This window comes from Myodes glareolus, chromosome 6 (assembly GCF_982192425.1).
Source record: "Myodes glareolus chromosome 6, mMyoGla1.1, whole genome shotgun sequence".
In the NCBI taxonomy this organism is placed as follows: Eukaryota; Metazoa; Chordata; class Mammalia; order Rodentia; family Cricetidae; genus Myodes; species Myodes glareolus.
The window spans coordinates 6,785,273-6,804,270 of record NC_142031.1 but is presented as its reverse complement, the minus strand read 5'-3'; the positions used below and the strand labels follow the sequence as shown (position 1 = coordinate 6,804,270).

At 49.0% G+C, this 18,998-nt stretch overlaps 1 long non-coding RNA gene across 2 annotated transcripts; it reads right to left on the bottom strand.

Annotated features, from left to right (window-relative positions):
* Window positions 1-4,817: 4,817 nt before the first annotated feature.
* LOC146894073 (uncharacterized) lies at window positions 4,818-18,440 on the bottom strand. Of its 2 annotated transcripts, none has more exons than XR_015002145.2 (2): window positions 17,803-18,440; window positions 4,818-5,262 (listed from the first exon to the last, which is right to left on the bottom strand). It is a non-coding gene; the product is annotated as an uncharacterized LOC146894073 (long non-coding RNA). The 2 variants fall into 2 exon arrangements; XR_015002146.2 differs by lacking the exon at window positions 17,803-18,440 and adding an exon at window positions 12,761-14,941.
* Window positions 18,441-18,998: the final 558 nt, after the last annotated feature.

Sequence of the window (18,998 nt, the reverse complement as noted above, 5' to 3'; positions counted from 1 at the left end):
AATAATAAAAACTCAGAGACAGATATTGGGATTCAACCTGAAGGTCAGAAAAGCAAAACAGCCAGTCACTGGCTCTTACTCAGTCAGAAATGGCAATCCTGCCTCCAGGAATCCTCAGAATGAGACTGAGATCTGTCTCCTCCCGTTTTATAATCCTCTCTAAGGCTGAGATTATAGGTGGTTTCTATGGCAAACTAGTGTGGCTACTGGGATTAAAGGTGTGTATCACCACTGCCTGGTCTGTAAGGCTGATCAGTGTGACTGTTTTACTCTCTGACCTTCAGGCAAGTTTTGTTTATTAAAATACAAATGAAATATCACTACAAACCCGAAAAAGTGCAACTGAAAGCAGAGAAAGCGCATTATAGGCTTGGATTTTTGCTACATAAACTTGGAAGCCGTAGGAAACGCCTGGAAACAAGCTGCAGTCTGTTACGAGGCTTGCCGAAACACTCTAGTTTTGCTTAAGCCTTTTTAGGGAAAAATAGTATAGGGGAGTGGGTAAACTCTCAGGGAACCAATTGTGTCAGGAAGAAATAATGCAAAGATGACTTTGTCCCCCTTCACCTTTTGTTGCTAGGGAAAGAATATGGGGCTTCCTGATGCTGGACAAGCAAACTGCTGCTAAGGCCCCTTCGCTTATTCCTTTTCAATCTTGTGCGTGCGTGCATGCATGTGCGTGTGCGTGTGCGTGCGTGTGTGTGTGTACTGCTTGTGCATCCCACAGCACAGGTGTAGCGGTCCAAGAACAACCTGAGGTCCTCACCTCCCACCTTGCTTGAGACATGGCCTCTTGTTTTTGCTACAGGCCCAAGAACTTACAGGGATTCTTCCGTCTCCATCTCCCACGTCACTGTAGGAACACTAAAGTTACAGATGTGTGCAACTATGGTTTGATTATTGTAAGGTTCTTGGGGAGAGGTAGGACTGAGCTTGTCTAACAAAGAACCTCCTTAAAACAGTCATTAGTCAGGTATCTCTGTCAGTCCAGCAAGCAAGGAGCCGAGGCAGGAGGACCATGAGTTTAAGGCTAGCCTGTGCTACATAGCCTCAAAAGCAAAACAAACAAAATCAAGAGCTTGGGATCTGCTTCTTAGCGGGAACAAGGCCCCGGGGGTGTTCCCGACATGGTGGGGGGACCTTATTTCTACAGCGACGTTTTTAAGAGGAGAAGGGGGGTCTAGACTGATGCAGCCTCTGAGGATGGGGGAGTGAGTACGAATTGGGCGTTTTTAGTTTCCTCTTGGTGGAATCTGGTATCTAGACAGTGTGTCTATCTTACCGTTAGCTGCTCACATCCAGGCGTTTTGGTAGTTCTCGGAGAAAAGTAGGGTACAGAAAAGCCAGTGGGGATGGAACACCCAGATATGAGTGCTCCCATGGGTCTGTCCCTAAGGAGAAGAGATGGAGGGTGCTCTTCAAGTCCATGACATAGTAGGTGCTCCCCAGAGGCTCTTAGATGAGCGGAGGGATGCATGGGGATGTCCTCTGTGTGCCAGCACTTACTGTTGTCCTTATGGCCCTTGGCCCATCCCAGGGGAGGGCTCATGTGATCATTCATTCTCTCCCCCACTGTGACAAGAGCAAGCTTTACTTCGCTGGTCCTCACCTGTAAATGAGAAAGAACCAGGGGCTGTCTCAAAAGAGTCTTTGAAAAACTGACCAAAATCCAGGAAAGAGTTAAGATGATGCCTAGTGCTACAAGAACCTACATGGGGAAAGGTATGCATGTGCGTGTGCATGCGTGTGTGCATGCGTGTGTGTATGTGTGTGTATGTTAGTTTATTAGTGCTGAAGGTCACACAGCGAGTCAGAAAAGGAACCCACTTTGCCTGTCCACATAACCTTGCCCTAGCTGCATGTGGCAGAACACCCATTTAATCTCAGTGCTCAAAAGGCAGAAGCAGGCTGATTTCTGTGTATTTGAAGTCAACCTGGTCTACAAAGTGAGTTCCAAGCCAGTCAGGGTTCCATAGAGAGACCCTGTCTTAAAAGACATTCACCTCGTTGAGTGCTGCCTCTATGGCCCACCAGCCTCTTTTATAGGGGCCCTGAAGACCTTCACAGAAGGTGAGAATGGGAATGTGGAATTCCTACCCCCCCCCCCCCCCCCCCCCCCCGCCATGGTTGGGCCTGCTTAGCAGCCATTCATCTGTGCCTGGCATCTGTCCTGAGTGTCTGGGCTCACTCTAGGCCTCTGAGATATCCCAGATACTAGAAGCCTGGGAAAGTAGAGCACACAGACTCACCCCAATGTGCCTAGTATACCCGTCTGTAAAATGGAGACAGCTCAAGTGGGCACTGCCCACATATCCTTGTATGCCTGGGCAGTGTTTTCTCTCTTCCTCAGACCCCCTTTTCCTCCCATGTAGGAGGAATGGGATCACTCCCTCTTACTACAGAGAGCTTATCTCTGATGACCGGGGACAGCTTCGGTCTCAGTGTCCTATGCTCACGGAGCCTGGCTGAAGTGTGAATTTCAAGTGTGTGAAGGACTGGAGGTGGTGTGCATGGGCATGAATCTGCAAGGAGGATCTGCAGCTGCCGAAGGGGTTTCTGTCATGTGACCACCCGAGACAGAGGTTTTTATAGCAGTAGTCACTGTGAGCCCGTGGCTTCAGTACCTACTGGTCAGTTTGTCTCTGGAGCATGCAGGCCGAGTCTGGGATGGATAATGGCGGGGCGGGGAGGGGGCAGGATGAGAGGTGGAGTTCCCCTTCCCACGCGCAGGGCGGTCTTCAGGACTGTCCACACTGGGCCTCTCTACCAACTTCAAGGGAGCCCTGCGCCCTAGACCCTGGATAGAGTAGAAACCGTGCGAAATGGGAGGCGCGTGCCTGGCGCGCTGCCCAGACTCCTCCCTGCAGCTCTCAGCTCTGTACTTCGGTCTGAGTTCGTACCAAAGCCCTGCCCCATTCGTGATCTCTTGCCCTGCGCTCCCAGCTCAAGAGCGCCATGCACCCGGTGCGGTGCGCCTTCTTCACTCCTGGGACCAGCTCGCAGAGCTAAGAGGTGAGCTGGGTTACCCCAGCGTCTGACGGTGCCAGAACTTGGGGCACGGTGAGTGGGACAGGAGGCAGGCAGGTCAAACGGGAGGTGGCCGCAGCAGGGTGCTTGTTCCTGGCCTTAGAATCTGGGGCTGTGTTAGACATCTGAACATTCTTAGCCGACAATGTCTCAGAGAGGACGCTTCCATACTTTAGTGACATGGACGAGAGACTCTTCTGCCCTCTTCCCGGGGAGCTACCTTGAGAACTGGGCATTGTGGCGAGTGTCCTCGTGGTTTCTGTTTACTTGTTATAGACTCACTCGGGCTTCGGTCTCAACAAAGAGAGATCCCTGGAAGGATCTGTGATGGCCGGGGTGCACACTGATATCGGCCCTAGGGTGGCACGCCCTGGGACTGAGCGGCGAGCTGAGGCAGGCGAGGGGCGCAGCGCAAACTCTGAGCTCTTGCTGGGGAAGAGTCAACCCCAGCAGAGCTGCAGAGCCGCAGAGGAGCGGAGGCGAAGGCCCAGAACCCAGTGTCTGCAACTCTCGCAGTAGGACCCCAGCCCGGCTCCCTGGTCTCTCTGCGGTGTCCGGCCACCTCTCCCCCGGCCTGGCCAGCACACAGACCAGCGTGACCCCAGCCCCCCGCAGTGCCTGCCGGGGGGGGGGGGAGCGGGGGAAGGCAGCACTCGCTAGCACCGCCCTCGCGCGCCCTGCCTTCTGCCCACCTTGCCCCCTTTATTTTTTCATATGATGGAGATGTGGCTGCACCAACTATCTGGAGCGACCCCCAACTCCCGTGATGCCTGGCTGAAAAAGTGTCTTCCATCCCGGGATCCTCGCAGTGCCTGTAGAAGGATTGAGCAGGGGTTGTGCCTGGGCTTGCCTGGGCTTGTTCAGAGCGGGACTGCTCCCCTCTGTGACTGCAACTGGGGGCTTTGGGAGACGTTGCCAGAGTTTGGAAGCCAAGGCCGGGGTACAGGGGCCCAGAGGCTGTGCACCTGCCCGCCGCGGAGCTCAGGTAACTACTGAGCTGGTTGGTGCTCCTATCTGTGTGAAAGTGTGCAAAGGAGGCAGGAACCAAGCCGAATACTTCAGTGATAATTACAGAAAACTGCTGGGTTGTGCAGCCCTTGGAAGGCGAAGAACTTCCAAGAAGTAACAAAATGTCCTTTGCTATCCTCTTCTCTGGAAAGAAAAGATTTCTTTGGGGGAGTTTCGCTTGGGGCAATTTTTTTTTTTCTCCTTTGATCTGTCTTGAGCGTGAGAAAGGCTTTGGTGCCCCTGTGTTGACCAGCCTGGGAGCTAAAGCCGTGACTCCAAGGTCCTCTTCCCCACCCACAAGTGGGACACTGACTCTGTCTCCCAGAATTGTACTGAGAATTTTAATATGGAAAAAAATGCTTGGGTCTCTAAAGTTGTACTCTATATGAGGTTTAGTCTTTAGACTGTGTGTGTGTGTGTGTGTGTGTGTGTGTGTGTGTGTGTGTGTAAGTACTACCTTGTAGCCTAAGCTGGTCTTGAGTTCAAGGCATCTTCCTGTCTCAGCTTCCTGCATGTAGATTAATGTTCTAATGTTGGAGCAGGGGCATCTTAGCCTCCATCCCCAGCCCCCCACGGGGATGTGAGTGCCCCTGCTGGGGAGGAGCACTGCCTAGCCCACAGCCCCCCACAACACAGGGCTCTTTTGTTCCTTAGTGCTCCCTGCCCGTTCCCAGAGCAGTAGGGCCAAGGTCGCAGGTGATCCCCTTCCGCTGACTAGCACTAAAGGTTTTCCTTTGGGTTCTTAGTGTCGTTAATAAATGAATTTAAGAATGGACTCAGAAGGCAGCCCAAGGACGATTTTATCAGAATGTGAAAGAAATCAACAGGGCAGGCAAGCTGTAAGCCTTGGCGGGTACCAGGAGGAGGGAGGCGGAAAAGCAGAAGAGAAAGCCATGCCTTTTGCACTGGAGGTGGCCAGTGGTTGCGTGGCAGGAGTGGAGGGTTTCAGAGAGAGAGAGAGGTGGGGGAACAAAAGCCCAGGGTGCTGGTGAGAGCAGGCTTGGGCCTTAGCCAGCGTCCAAAAGAAAAAGGAGGTCTGCTTTCCCGAGGTAGGATCAGAGCAGCTGGCTCTGTAGTGCTCCTCTCAGAAGCTGTGGAAGATGGAAGCTCAGCCAGAGACGTCACGGAGGAAGAGGAAGGCACTTCCAGGAAGGGCAGCGCATCCTCTCCTTAAGGGATAACTCTTTCTCCCTTCTTCTTAGGGTGTCTTCTGGAGAATCGGGTTTCCTGGATGGGGGGGAGGGGGAATGGGAAAGCAGGTAGGCGTCAGGCCAGGTGATTGACAGGCCCCATTGGATTAACTCTTTAGAAAAGGAGGAGACAAGACTATGCCGTGTTTTGGGGTAGTTTAGGATGTCAGAGCTCCACCACCAGCCAGGGGCAGAACTTCTATTCTGCTGACCAGGAGGAATTAGCTTTCCCTTAATGAGCCTCAACAAACCCAAGGTTCCTTCACCCTTTTATTTCGATTTTACATCTTAAGGAGGTAATTAAATGTTTCCATTTGTAGCATTATGAGGGAAACAGGAAGGAGGGGTTCATCCCCAGCGGCCAATAAGCCCCCTGATATTTAGCTACTTAGTATTAGATGACCATCTAGCAGCACCTACAGGATGTATGCTGCCGTGCCTCCCCTCCCCCACCCCATGTCTGGCAGGCTACAGGAGCAGGGCTCTGCAGAGTCCTGTGGCCATAGCAGGAGCCTGCTTGTTTGTTCCCGGCTGCTCAGCCCTGAAATAATCACACAGAAACCATATTATTTGCAATACTGTCTGGCCAATAGCTTAAGCATATTTCTGCCTAGCTCATATCTTAAATTAACCCATCTCTTTTAATCTGTGTATTGCCACAAGACTGTGGTTTACCAGGTAAAGTTTCAGCGCTGTCTCTGGCTTCTCTGACTCTGCCTTCTTTCTCCCAGCATTCAGTTTAGTTTTCCCTGCCTAGCTCTGTTCTGCCTTGTTGTGCTATAGGCTCAAAGCAGTTTCTTTATTAACCAATGGTATTCACAGCATACAGAGGGGAATCCCACATCACCTCACCTTTTCTGTTTAAATAAAAAGGAAGGTTTTAACTTTAACCCAGAAAAATTACATATAACAAAACAGGTATCAAGCAAGAATTACAGTTACATTATTTATACCTACTTTATCTTTGATCATAATTAAAGAAAACTATAACTATAAATTCTTCAACTCCATCCATCAAAGACTCCAGAAGGATATAATATTCCCTAAGTAAACAGGAAGTACATTGTAAGCAACTTCCAAAACTCTAGAATTGACAAAGACATCTATCTTTTGTCTGGACTGTCTGGACAGTCACCTAAAGTTCTTCTGTAACATTGGGGCATCCATCTTCAGCCTACAGGTCCATATTATCTGGTAGACTTTTCCTAAAGCAGGAAATTTCAAAGACAGTTCTGCCTATATTGGCAGTTTGTCAGTCACTATTTTTGTGTCCTGCAGAATGTCTGGCAGACTCTTTCATGTAGCAGGAACCCCAAAGGACTGTCTCACCTTCTTTAGGCAACTTTAGCAGTCATTTTTCTGTGGGTCCTGCATGTCCAGTTCATACAGCACAACATCAAGCAGTCCAGGCAAGAACAGTTTCTTGCCCAAATAGCTAACAAACTTCATGAGGAGCCTCTTCGATGCCCATCATCCTCTTGAAGTTATTGTTGCTGCCAGGAGCAGATGTGTCTCATTGTCATGAAAAGTCCTAAGTTTTTAAAACATTTTAAATGCCATATTCTGAAGGTCTCTGAAAGATTTGAAGAATACCTATCTAACTGAAATATATCTTTATATATCTAGAAAACCTAACTAACATGACTACAAACTTGACTATTATAGATTATTATCTATTAACCTATATTTCTTAATTATACATTACATTTTTAAATGAGCTGGACAAACACAATACCTTAATCAAGAGCAGAAATATATATATAACAAAATTGACCTTAAATTTGTATCAATAAAGCAAGATCAATACCAATGCAAATCTCTATAGCATATCCCCCTTTAAATGTAAACAAACATTTATAAACAATATTTGGGAATTTGGGTGTAGTTCTTTCCAAACTGCTTTCTGTTTTATGTTGGGTGAAGTATTTTTTGAGGGTGTTCACAGTGACCTTTCAGGGGGAATCTTGGTCCATCAAACCACATTAGCCTGGAAGGATTCCACAGGTTCTTATCTTCTTTGAAAACAAAAGAAAAACCTCTTCTCCAAAGCAACAAATTCTTAGACCCATATTTTGAAATCAAGAAACCTTTAAAGTATATACATTGGCTTAGCTTAGCAGTCCCCGGTATCAAATGTCTCTCTGCAGTCAAAAAATTAAAAGAAAACACAGTAGTATACATAATCCAGACTCTCCGTGTATGTTCCCTCTTTATGTGACTTATTTTTTCTTTACTCTTTTTAATCTATGACTGTCTGTACTCTGTCTCTTTAAAGACTTTACCTTTTTTAAAAAGATGATTTATTTATTACATATATAGTATTCTGACTGCATGTGTACCTGCACTCCAGAAGAGGGCACCAGATTTCATTATTGATGGTTGTGAGCCACCATGTGGTTGCTGGAAATTGAGCTCTGGAAGAAGAGTCTGTGCTCTTAACTGCTGAACCATCTCTCCAGCCCTTTACCTTTTTTTCTTTTTAAACAAAAACAAAAACAAATTTACTTCTTTTTATAACTGTCTATATTATTTTTCTTCTCTCTTCCAAGTCTATGCACATTTATCCAACACTGTGACACTTAGAGGTCTTTTCCATCTGAATATGTCTTTATTGTGTATCTGTAATCCGTTTTTTGACCAGGACAGTTTTTTAAAATGCTAAGCACTTCTTAAAAACCTAAGTGGCAGCAGTGCTAGGCCAAATACAGCCCTGCCTGCTTGTTCTGCCCAGTCTAACATGGTGGAATTCTGTTCACTGCCTCTGAGATTGCTGGGTGGGAGCATCCTCACCACCTCAACTTGGACAACCAGTTGGCCCATGCTGCCAAGTAACTTGCAGCACGCACCCACAAAAACCTCTCTTAAAGAAGCCAGTGTGTTAAGTCATGTTTAACTCTGTTCTTTTGCATCTAGAATTTCTTTTTAAGCTTTGTCAGGTTTTACATGGATACAGTCAACCACGTTGGGTACCAACAATTTGTTGTAAAAGGCCACTTGTTTGTTCCCAGCTGCTCAGCCCCAAAATAATCACACAGAAACCATATTATTTGTAATACTGTTTGGCCAATAGCTTAAGTGTATTTGTGCCTAACTCATATCTTAACTTAACTTATCTCCATTAATGTGTGTATCACCACTAGGCTTACCAGGTAAAGTTCTGGTGCTGTCTCTGGCGGGGCTACATGAATTCTCTGACTCTGCCTTCTTTCTCCTAGCATTCAGTTTAGTTTTTTCTGCCTAGCTCTGTTCTGCCCTTTGTGCTCAAAGCAGTTTCTTTATTAACCAGTGGTATTCACAGCATACAGAAGGGAATCCCACATCATGTGGTCTCTTGACAATCTATGCTTGGGCTCATGAACCTAGACATGACTGGGCCTCTTGTATAAAATGTCACCTCCAGGTACAAATTGGTACAGTGTTAGGTTATGTGCAGCCAGTCCTGCCTCTGTCTGAAGTTCTGAGAGAACTCAGGGACAAATGGCTGCTCCTTGCGCCACAGAATATTAACCTTGGAGGTTCATCTGGGCTGTTTGGCATAGGATTAACTGCTACCCTAGGACCTACTGGATCAGATGCTGAGAATTAGTGACTGGCCATTTTGGCAGACACGAGGATGTGTTTGCTTCTAACCCTGGATCCTTGGTACACATTATCGACTAATAATGCTAAACCTAGACAAGTCGCTAGATTGTCTCCTTATAACATCCAGGCAATGCCTCCTATTGATTCGGTACCCTCTTGTCATGCTGTGATACCTTGGTGAGTGGCCTAGAAGGTGTAACAGCATGAAAAGAGGCCCCTTTGGTTAGAGGACACATGACCTCTGACTTAAGGAGATCAGGTGGATACACCAGAAAATGGGCAGGCAGGACTCATTCATTTCTCCACCAGACGGTCGCTATGTGCGGGAAGTCACTCGGGACAGACAGGAAGGTGGGAGTTCCGTAAACAGAGGGCCAGCGTGGGCAAAGGCCCTGCATGTAGTGGATTTGAGAAACATGAAGGATGATGTGAGACTGGAGGTGGATGCATGACACCCAGTAACAAACACCGGAAGGAAAGATGGATGCGATTAGACAGCAGCCAGCCATGGCTGGAAAACCCAGTCCTCCCAGAGAGCACAGCTCAGCCCTGCAGACTCAAGGGTTCAGCAGATCTGTGGACCACTGTTCTAGTGGAAGCCTGGGAGGCAGCGTCATGCAGGTACCTATGCGTCTCTTGCAGCTCATTTTTCTCCCTTTTGGAGTCTAGCATCCTGGTCTAGACGTGACTTTAGGCTCAAGGACCTGTCACATCTCTCCTTCCCATTTCTGTCGTTAGCTTTGTGAATCTGGAACTAAAAACTGATCTTCTTGGGTTTTCATGGAATCAGGCTTAAGGGCTAGGTGTGATTCCACGTGCCTGTAATCCCAGCACCCGGGAGCTGAGACTGGAGGACCAAGAGTCAGAAGCTGAAGCGGGCTGCAGAGTGGGACCCTGATTCAGAGGGAAAGAGAGAAGATATATTGGGCTTATGTTAAGATGTACTGTGTAGAAGTAGCCGTCCAGCAGGATGCCCCTGCAGGTGTGGGCGGGGCCTCAGTGGTAAAGCTCTATGCATCCACTAAGACAGAGGAAGCCTCCTTGCTGATAGAATCCAGTGCATTGGAGGGTGTTTTTGTTTGTTTGTTTATTTGATGGATGGATGGATGTTTTTAAAATTTTGTGTTGCAAATATTTCTCTCTTCCCCTTCCTAAGAGTTACTGCTTTAGTTATTTTTAGATGTAGTATTGTAGATATTTAAATGAAGTAAAATGCCCTGAGTCAGCAGAAGAAAAAAAAGACTGAGAAGGGTCTATAGAGGGCTCCTTTGCATGTGTGGAGTTGGGAGCCAGTGGTAGTTGACCTTTGAACCGTGTTCATTCTTTGGCTTTGTTCTTTTATAAGATAATTGGCTTTGATTTTATCGCTTGTAGCCATGTGTGTGTGTGTTGTGTAGTCATGTATTTGAACATGTGTGCACACATGCCTGTGTGAGCCTCTAGTGCCCAGTAAAGGTCCTTGCGTCTTCTCTATTATCACTCTCCCTTGAGACAGGGTTTCTTACCTACCCTGGAGCTAGCCTGTCAGCCAGCAAACCCTGGGAGCTTGCAGGTGAGGGTAGCCGAGCATTCGTGTGCCCTGAGCCATCTCCCTAGCCACCTGGTTGATTACTTTCTTCTTTCTCCTTTCTTTTTTGAGACAGAGTCTCTCTATGTAGTAGTCATGACTGCCCTGGAACTCATTATGTAGACCAGGCTAGCCTCAAACTCCCAAGGATCCATCTGTCTCTGCCTCCTGAATTCTAGGATCAAAGGCGTGCACTATACCTGATTTGATTCTTAATCCCAGTGCTAAACTTTCTCAGGTGGTCATCTCATCTTGCAACATTATTAATTAAAATGGATTGGAACGACAGTGGGCAAGATGGCTGTTTCCACTCTGCTATTGTAAAGGCAGCATGCCCTCCACCATCCCACCGACACAGCCATCCCATAAAGCAAGTTTAAGTTCTTGGGTCATCTGACCCCACTGGTCCCCACAGTCACAGTGAAGGTCTGCACACACTTCTATCCCTACCTCACCTCCACTGCAGGAGTCAGGGCCCCACACATACTGGGCAGGTACTCTGTCATCAAGCTACGCCCCCACGTGCCTCTTTTTGCATTTTATCGTTTATTTTTCTTTTCAATTTTTACATGCATGCATACATGCGTGTGTATGTATATATCTGATTGCATGTATAGGAGCACACATGGGGGTGTATATGCATGTGGAAGTCATCCTCAGTGGCTCATCCATCTTTATTCAATGGGCAGGGTCTCTCAATCCACCTTAGAGCTCTCTCTCTCTCTCTCTCTCTCTCTCTCTCTCTCTCTCACACACACACACACACACACACACACACACGCACACACACCCTGTCTCTGCTCTCCAAGCTGGAATTACTGGTGGTGCACCACACCTAGTGAGCATGTGTATGGGTTCTGGGATCCACACTCCAGTCCCCAAGCTTTCTTTCTCACCTCTAATGCCATCTCCTTAGTCCTCTAAGCTGTGTTTTGAGACAGGGTCTCTCTAAGTTCTCCATGCTAGCCTTGAGCTTTCTATCCTCCGGCCTGACTCCTGAGTAGCTAGGGTTACAGACAGGCCCATACCATCTTCCTGGCCAGAGGATGGGTTCTTGAGAACTTGCAGCCCAGGACTGTGCTGAAAGTACAGTCAGGGCCCCTCCTGCTCTCTCCGCTCTGGGTATCAAAGGACCCTGCAGAGTTAGAACTAAGACAGTTGCGGTGGCCTTTCAAGAATCAGGTACTGGCTGTGTTTGGTCCTGTCTCTTTGGTTCTTACATGTAGAATCCCTTGTCTGCTGCCCCAGCTACCCTGTTGGGAACTGTAGCTCTGCAGGGACCCCACTTTGGCATCTGCTGAGGATTTCGTTGTGCTCTCAAAACCCACTTAGGGGCTGGAATTCGATAGATAGAGTACTTGCCTGGCATGCACAAAGCCTTGGGTTCAGTTGATCCCTAACCCTGCAAAGCTGGACTTGGTGGCACGGACCTGTAATCCCAGGACTCGGGAGGTGGAGGCAGAAGGGTCAGGAGTTCAAGGTCATTTTTCTTTATCTTTTTCTTTCTTTTCCTTCCTTTCTTCCTTCCTTTTCTCCCTCTCTCCCTCCCTCCCTCCCTCCCTTCTTCCCTCTCTCCCTTCATTTCTCTCTTCTCTCTCTCTCATTCTCTCCTTTCTAGCCTGGAACTCTCTATGTAGGCAAGGCTGGTCTAAACTCACAGAGATGTAACCACCTCTGCTTCCCCAGTGCTGATGTAGCCACCACACCCATCAGTCAAGGTCATTCTTGAGTGTATAACCCCCAGTACAGCAACATTTCCATTCTTTTGAAGGCACTCACAAGCTACATCACCCCACACTGATGACGGGGTGAGGACAAGCCCTGCCTGCCTTTGTCATTCATTCTCTCTCCCTCTACCTCTCTCTCTGTCTGAAGAATCACGCCTCTCCAAAGTGTCCAGAAATGCACCCTCAGACAGCCCACTTACACTGCTAATTATTTTCATTCTCGTAGACTGTTTTCACATAAGCCTAATGATTGTACTGGGGCTAACACTTCTGTTCCTCCTCAGATACGAGCCAAATTACCTCAAGTCTGTGGAATAATCTAAAAGCACACAGTCTGGGTATGAGATCGTTCCCCATTGTACACCTCATTCCTGAGTGTTCCCGGACCAGAGGTCAATATCTCCTGACTTGTCTTGCAATGATCCCTTCCCGTCTGGTTTCCCTCTCGAAGTTGCTAGTAGGTTCTAATGAGGAGGGCTACTCATTCCCAGATACCCCATCCGTCCACATCCAAGGCTTTGTGCTCCAGGTTCCCAAAAAGCAAGATATTGTGTGTGCCTCACAAACTTTAAAACGTGGTCAGATTGACAGAGGGTGAAGTATGAAGAGCAAGCATTTTGTGAGCTCCTCAACGCTGTCAAGCGTGTTGCAGATATTACCTTACTTAGTACAGCCGTCATGTTCTGAAGTCCCTAATGTGTCCTGAGGACACTGAGAGGTAGGTAGGCTCCATCATCAGGAATAAGTGTGGTCGTAGTAGAGCTGGTTTGGCTTCACGTTCAGTGAAGGAACTGAAATGGGTGTGGCAGTACCTAGAGCCTTAGGTCATGTGATTGGTGGAGACTGTTGTCACTTGCTGTCTGTTGTCATGGTGTCTGTGTGAGTTTTCTATTGCTGGTTATCAGCTCACCACCAATTCAGTGGCGTTAAAAACACCTCTTGTCACCTCATTCCTCTGGGTCAGGAGTGTTGGCACAGCTTCACCAGGTCCTGCTCATGGCTGTCAGGTCTTATCTACGGACTCAGACCCACCCAGGGAAGGGTTCAAGGTCACTCAGCTGCTTGGCTGATTTCACGCCTTCAGTTGCGCTGGAGTCTCTGGCTTCCCTGACTGCTGACCAGGGCTTTCTCCAGCTTCCGGAGGCCTCTGACCCCATGCAGCCCCTTTCCTCTCAAAAATCAGTGCTCCTTTCTTTAAAGTGGACAAGGAGAAGGTCATTAGCATCTGTCTTTCAGCAAGGGAGGGAGCTGTTGCTTGTTTTGGGATTGGGGTTTGCTGAACTCAGATGCAATCCTGCTGCTTCAGACCCCTGAAGGTTGAAATACCAGACATTTACTACCATACCCAGCAAGAGGCTGTCCTTGTTTGGTCCTGGCAGTGCTGGGGGAGGGGTCCCTAGCCTCTTTAAATGCTTTGTGTGTGATGGCTCATGCCCATGATCTGAGCAATTGAATGGTTTGAGCAGGGGGATTACTACAAGCTCAAGGGCAGCTTAGACTGCGCAATAGATTCAGGCCAGCCTGGGCTACAGAGTATGAAGACTATCTCCAAAAAGGAGATGAGGGGTGGAACTGGGATGTAGCTAAGTTTGTAGCATGCTTGCCTAGTGTGAACAGGCCCTGGGTCTGTTCCCAGCACCACATAAGCCAGACGTGATGGTGCACAGTTATAATCCCAGGATGAGGAGAGGGAAGTGGGAGGATTGGAATTCAAGGCCATCCTTGGCTACATATTGAATTTTAGGCCAGCCTGGGCTACTTTGGACCCTATCTCCAAAAAGCCAAACTAAACAAAACATAAGAATTCTATTAGGGTAAAGAAAAAATCACCTCTTCTCCCCTAGCTAGACTGAACATGAGCCGCTCACGGGGCTATGGCGTGGTCATCAGCCTGAAGGCCTGGCCTTGGGTTCCAGAGTTTTGTACACATGCACATGTGTGCTTGGAAACATCTTCATTGCTTCTGTCGATCTCACCTTTGCCTTTGTTTCTTCCTGGGTCTCAAAAGTGAATGTGATTTCGGCGACCCTCTCCTTCCCTTTCGCGGCTGCCTGATTCACTGAGGGTCAGCACTTCCCGGTTGGGTTGTCACTCACCTGAGGTGTCAGGAAGAGGCAAGCTCAGCTGCACAGGAGGCTTGCTTTCATTCCTCAACTGCGCGCTCGGTGGGAAGTGCATTATTTACTGGCTGTCGAGGGTCAGCTAACTGCAGAGTTGGGAAGAATGGGGTGTGTTTGTCCACAAAGAGAGATCCGATAACAGAACACCTTGTGGGGGTGACGACACTCTGTGGTAAGCAGGAACAGGAGTTTGGGCTGACCAGAGACTCTCTCCTGCCTCACACACCCCTCTCCATCACTGCAGTTGTTGAACGAACTCGTTCTAGGCTTCAGGAGTGTGTTCGGACAAACGACCACAAGCCCGACAGTTAAAGCAAGAGAAATGTGTTCTCTCCCAGTTCTGGAGGCCTTCAGTCTGAAACACAGCAGAGTCTGCTCCCTCTGCGGTTTCCTGGGAAGGGGCTTGCCTGGGTCATAGACGCATCAACCGGTGCTGTGCGCCTGCGTTACATCCGTCCCAATCTTGCCTGTCCACGAGGACACTTGTTACTAGATTGGCTCCCGTTGATCCAGGATGGTCTTTTCAGAGCTTAGCTTTATAGTATTAAAGCCGTAAAGCTATCTACATGGACTCCAGGGTCTTTGGGAATGATTTGTTGATGTTGCTGTTGTTGTTGTTGTTGTTGTTGGTGGTGGTGGTGGTTGGTTGGTTGGTTGGTTTATTTAGTTTTTGTTTTGTTGCTGTTTTCTGCATACGGGTGTTCCTGTTTGGTTGTGCACCACGTGCATGCAGTTCCTGTGGGAGCCAGAAGATGGCGTCAGATCTCCTGGGACTAGAGTTACAGATGGTTGTGAGCTGCCATGTGGGTGCTGGGAATCAAACCCATGTCCTTTGCTCTTGTAGCCAGTACGCTTAACTATGCTCTCTCTCTCTCTAGCCTCCTACACTGTATGATTTGAATGTGACCTCTTTAGGCCCATACCATTGTGTTTCTTGATGTACCATTGATGTTAAGGGGACAGAAGCCCCGCATAATGACAGCGCTCACACAGAACTGCCCCGTGGATCAGCCTCCCAGCTCTGACCCTGCCTCTGAGTACCTGGACAGGTGGACAACTGAGAGGCTCTCTATGTGTTTACCCACACTGGCTGGGCTAACGGAGCAAGGAGAGGGTGCCTGAGCTCCCCTGTTGTCTGCCTGAACAATAGAATCATTGGTAAGCATGAAGTCTGAAATTGGGGTGAGAACATGGGTAGAAAGGCAGGGGTTGGGTTTGGAACATGGCAGCAAGTCTGGCAGTTGTGAGAGCAGACTGGGTGACACGGAGGCACCAAGGGTCTGGTAGGCAGAGCACAGTGGCAGTGTGTAATTCTTGTCACCAACCTTGGAGGCGAGCAGGGGATCTAGAATCTCACAAGGCTTCCTCTGTGCAGGTGGCTCAGAATGCAAGCCACTGGGAAGTGGTTTATCTCATTCCTTAATCTCAGCTCCTGCCTCTCTGCCTTGGGAACAAAGGCTTCCCTGATTTGCCTGCACCCCAAAAAGGAACTTCAGGGCCTGTTGCCAGGGCTTGGTAGTGAGCTGGCCCTTCTCAGATCCCCTTCTGCTGAAAGTTCTTGATCTGAGGGGACAGGCAGTGGTGGCAGGCCACTTGCTCACAGGAGATGTGGGGATGCTGAGTGGCCAGCACCCCCTCTCCCAAGTGTCCTTCCGGGTGTATAGGTTCACTGTAGCTAGAGATAGGAGACTTCTCTGCTCCGGGTGCTATTTCTCATCCCCTCTGCCTTTGGTCCTCTCAGAGTCTCATTTAGGGGCAGTTTTCTAGGATCCGGTGAGCAGGATCAACAATGCAGATTTTCTCAGCCGAAACACCCATGGAGACTTTCCTAAGCAAGTGAAGTCCTATAGCCCTTGTTACTTTATTTCTAATGTGTGTGTTGAGGGAGTATTTTGCTTACATGGATGTCTGTGCACCTGTCTGCATGCAATGTCCATGAAGACCAGCAGAGGACCTTGGATATGCTGGAACTAGAGTTACAGACAGTTGTGAGTCTCCATGTGGGTGCTGGGAATCAAACCTCTGGAAGAGCAACTGATTCTCTTAACTACTGAGACATCTCTCCAGTTCCCACTTCTGATATCTTGCTAAAATCATAGAACCAAGTACAGTACTAGTAAAAAAAAAAAATCAGCTGAGGCTGGGAGGTGCAGTTTAGAGTGCACACTTGTAACCCCACAGGAGCAGGCAGGAGGGTGAGAAGTTCAAGGTCATTCTCCGGCCGCAGAGTAAATTAGAGGTGGAGGCCAGCCCGTGCGACCAGAGACAGTAAAACAAGAACCAGAAGATACAGTTGTAAATGAAGGTCACAGGTTGGACCCATTTCTGCCCCAAGTGCCCAAGCCCATTGTCTGTCCTGGATGTCTGTCCTTCCTATCCATAGGTCTTGCTTTTGTGTGCCTTTGCTGAGCCTTTGGTAACTTGGGCAGACCTCTAGGGGGCATGGTGTGCATCTTGGGTTTCTAAACCTCAGTCTCAGTAAGAACTGTCTCCCACTTGAGAGCTAGGCCCCCCATGGCAGGGGCCTGCCACAGACACTTCGGAACTCCATCTGCCCTGGTCCACAGACAGACTGCCGTTGTCTGTGCCCAGTTCTGTGCTTTGAGGCTTCTGGAGGGCGGTCTGACTCTAAGCACCCTGCCACAGGCTGTCCCTACAGGTCCCGAGATTGCTCAACTCCCTGTTTTCTTCCATGCACTGTCTCTAACTGCTGTGAAAGCAGACACGGCTTTCCACCCCAGACAGAGTAGGCACTGCAAGGGTCAGAAGTGAGTAAGAAGAAATGCACACATCTCTTCCTTAAGACAAAGAATGAGTGTTCCTTGTCACCTGGGGTGTGTCAGCCAGCTGTGGGGTCACTAGTGTGTTGGTAGGGAGTGCCATGGATCCTCAGAATTGGGTGACAGGAGGTAAACTGGCCTGGCAGATCACCCCAGGCTGGGGTCTGCTTCCTTCTGGAGACTCTGAGCTTACAGGCTCGGTCTTGCTACAGGGAAGAGCTCTTACTACCAAGGACCCTCCAAACTGAGAGTCACATAAGTAACTGTAGGTGAATTCTACAGAAGGGAAGGGGTTTTCAGAGGATCGGGGCAGTTTCTCCACCGCAGGCTGTTGACATTTAAATCGTAGTCCTTGTTTGTGTGGGACTGTCCCACATGCTAGGATGCTGAACATCTCCAGCCCCCACCCAGTGCAGCAAACACATGTTTTCCGTCTTTGCCAAAGCCCCTGAGGAGACAAATTGTCCTGTGCTGGACAACTCTGGATCTGAGGCTTCAGCAGTGGGTTTCTGGGCCACGGCTCAGTGCCTGAAGTAGCCACTCACTTGGTCCAGCTTCCTTTGTCCTTCCCAAAAAGCTGAACTCATTGCCTCGGTGGGTGTCTCATTGACTCACCAGCTGTAACCACAAGCAGCCTTCCTACTTGGGGAGATCCCAGATGACTTATCATGGGACTTGGTATGTAAATACCTAATTCTAGTTTTTGCTAAATTGAATCTAGTAAACAGCACACACACACACACACACACACACACACACACACACTTCTTTTTTAGCTTAGCCTGTTAAGTGTTTCCTTACCCCGTTAAGGACGTGCTGTGTTGCACCTTTGCCTTGAAGTTTTCTGCAGGCAACAAGCATTTTGTTCTCACTGGTTTGGGCCCCAGCCCCGGGGCTGGTGGATGATGTAAGAGCCAGAAAAGTCTGAAGTTGGTAGTGATTGTGGGTTTTCTTTTAGACCTTTGATCCAGGGAGTGGCGTGAGATGAAGGCAGAAGCCAGACTATGAGAACAGAGGGGTCAGAATCCCAGATGGACCACCGGGACTCTGTCCAGGATACTGACCCAGTGTGGACCACTGACTCCTTGAACGAGGCTTGGTACGTTTGTCAGTTCCTCTTGGGGCAGCAGAGCCAAGGTGTTGGCTTTAGTTGAGGCTTTGTAAAGTGTTCCTTGGAATACAGGCACACCCTGAGTGAGGTCTGAGACCTGTGGGGCCACACCCAGCAGCCGGCAGCTGCCTCCCGTTGCCAGGGCTCCTCCATCGGTGCTTCTCTCTGCTCCTTCCTCATCCTCTGCTATCTCAGGAAAATGGTGTCTGCTTTTCCGGTTTGAGTCTTAAGTTTGGAACCCACCCTGCCTCCGGTGGGAAACCCTGTATGTGTCTTCAGCTTCCCCACTGGACGCTCGCTGTTTCTCTTCTACTGTGACTCCCAAAGACTCCCCTCCTGTGGCCAGCTCAGAAGCACATGCTCAGAACCCAGGAGTCAGATGCCCAGCTGGCTTCATTGCAGACACTGTGTCTGTGACCTTCCACCCAGACGGGGCTGTGTGTTCAGATGCTCCCATTGACTTAGACTTGCCAGGCATAGGGGCCAGAGGGCAAACGGGAAGAGAAGCAAAATCTGCCTGCTCAGGCCTCTTGGTCTTGAGTAACAAGGGAATTGTCAATGACGCTACCAGCCCCAGTGCCCCAACCCCCGGCTATGCCCATCAGCACCCTGGTGAATCCATGAGATGTACCCATGCCTATAACAAACCAGCAGTACCCAAGAACCCAGGCATTTTTATTGAAGGCTAGGAGCAGAGGGATAGGTGGGCCTTGTATGCTCGGAGCAGAGTCTGGGGGAGGAACCCGGCATAGCTAACAGTGGCTCGGTGCTCCTGGAGGCAGCTGCCTCTGCCTTTCCGCCCATGCACAGCTCCAAGTCCTGTGGATTCCAGTGTTTGGGGTAGATGGAGTCAACCCACATACGGAAGGTGAAACTACTGCTCTCT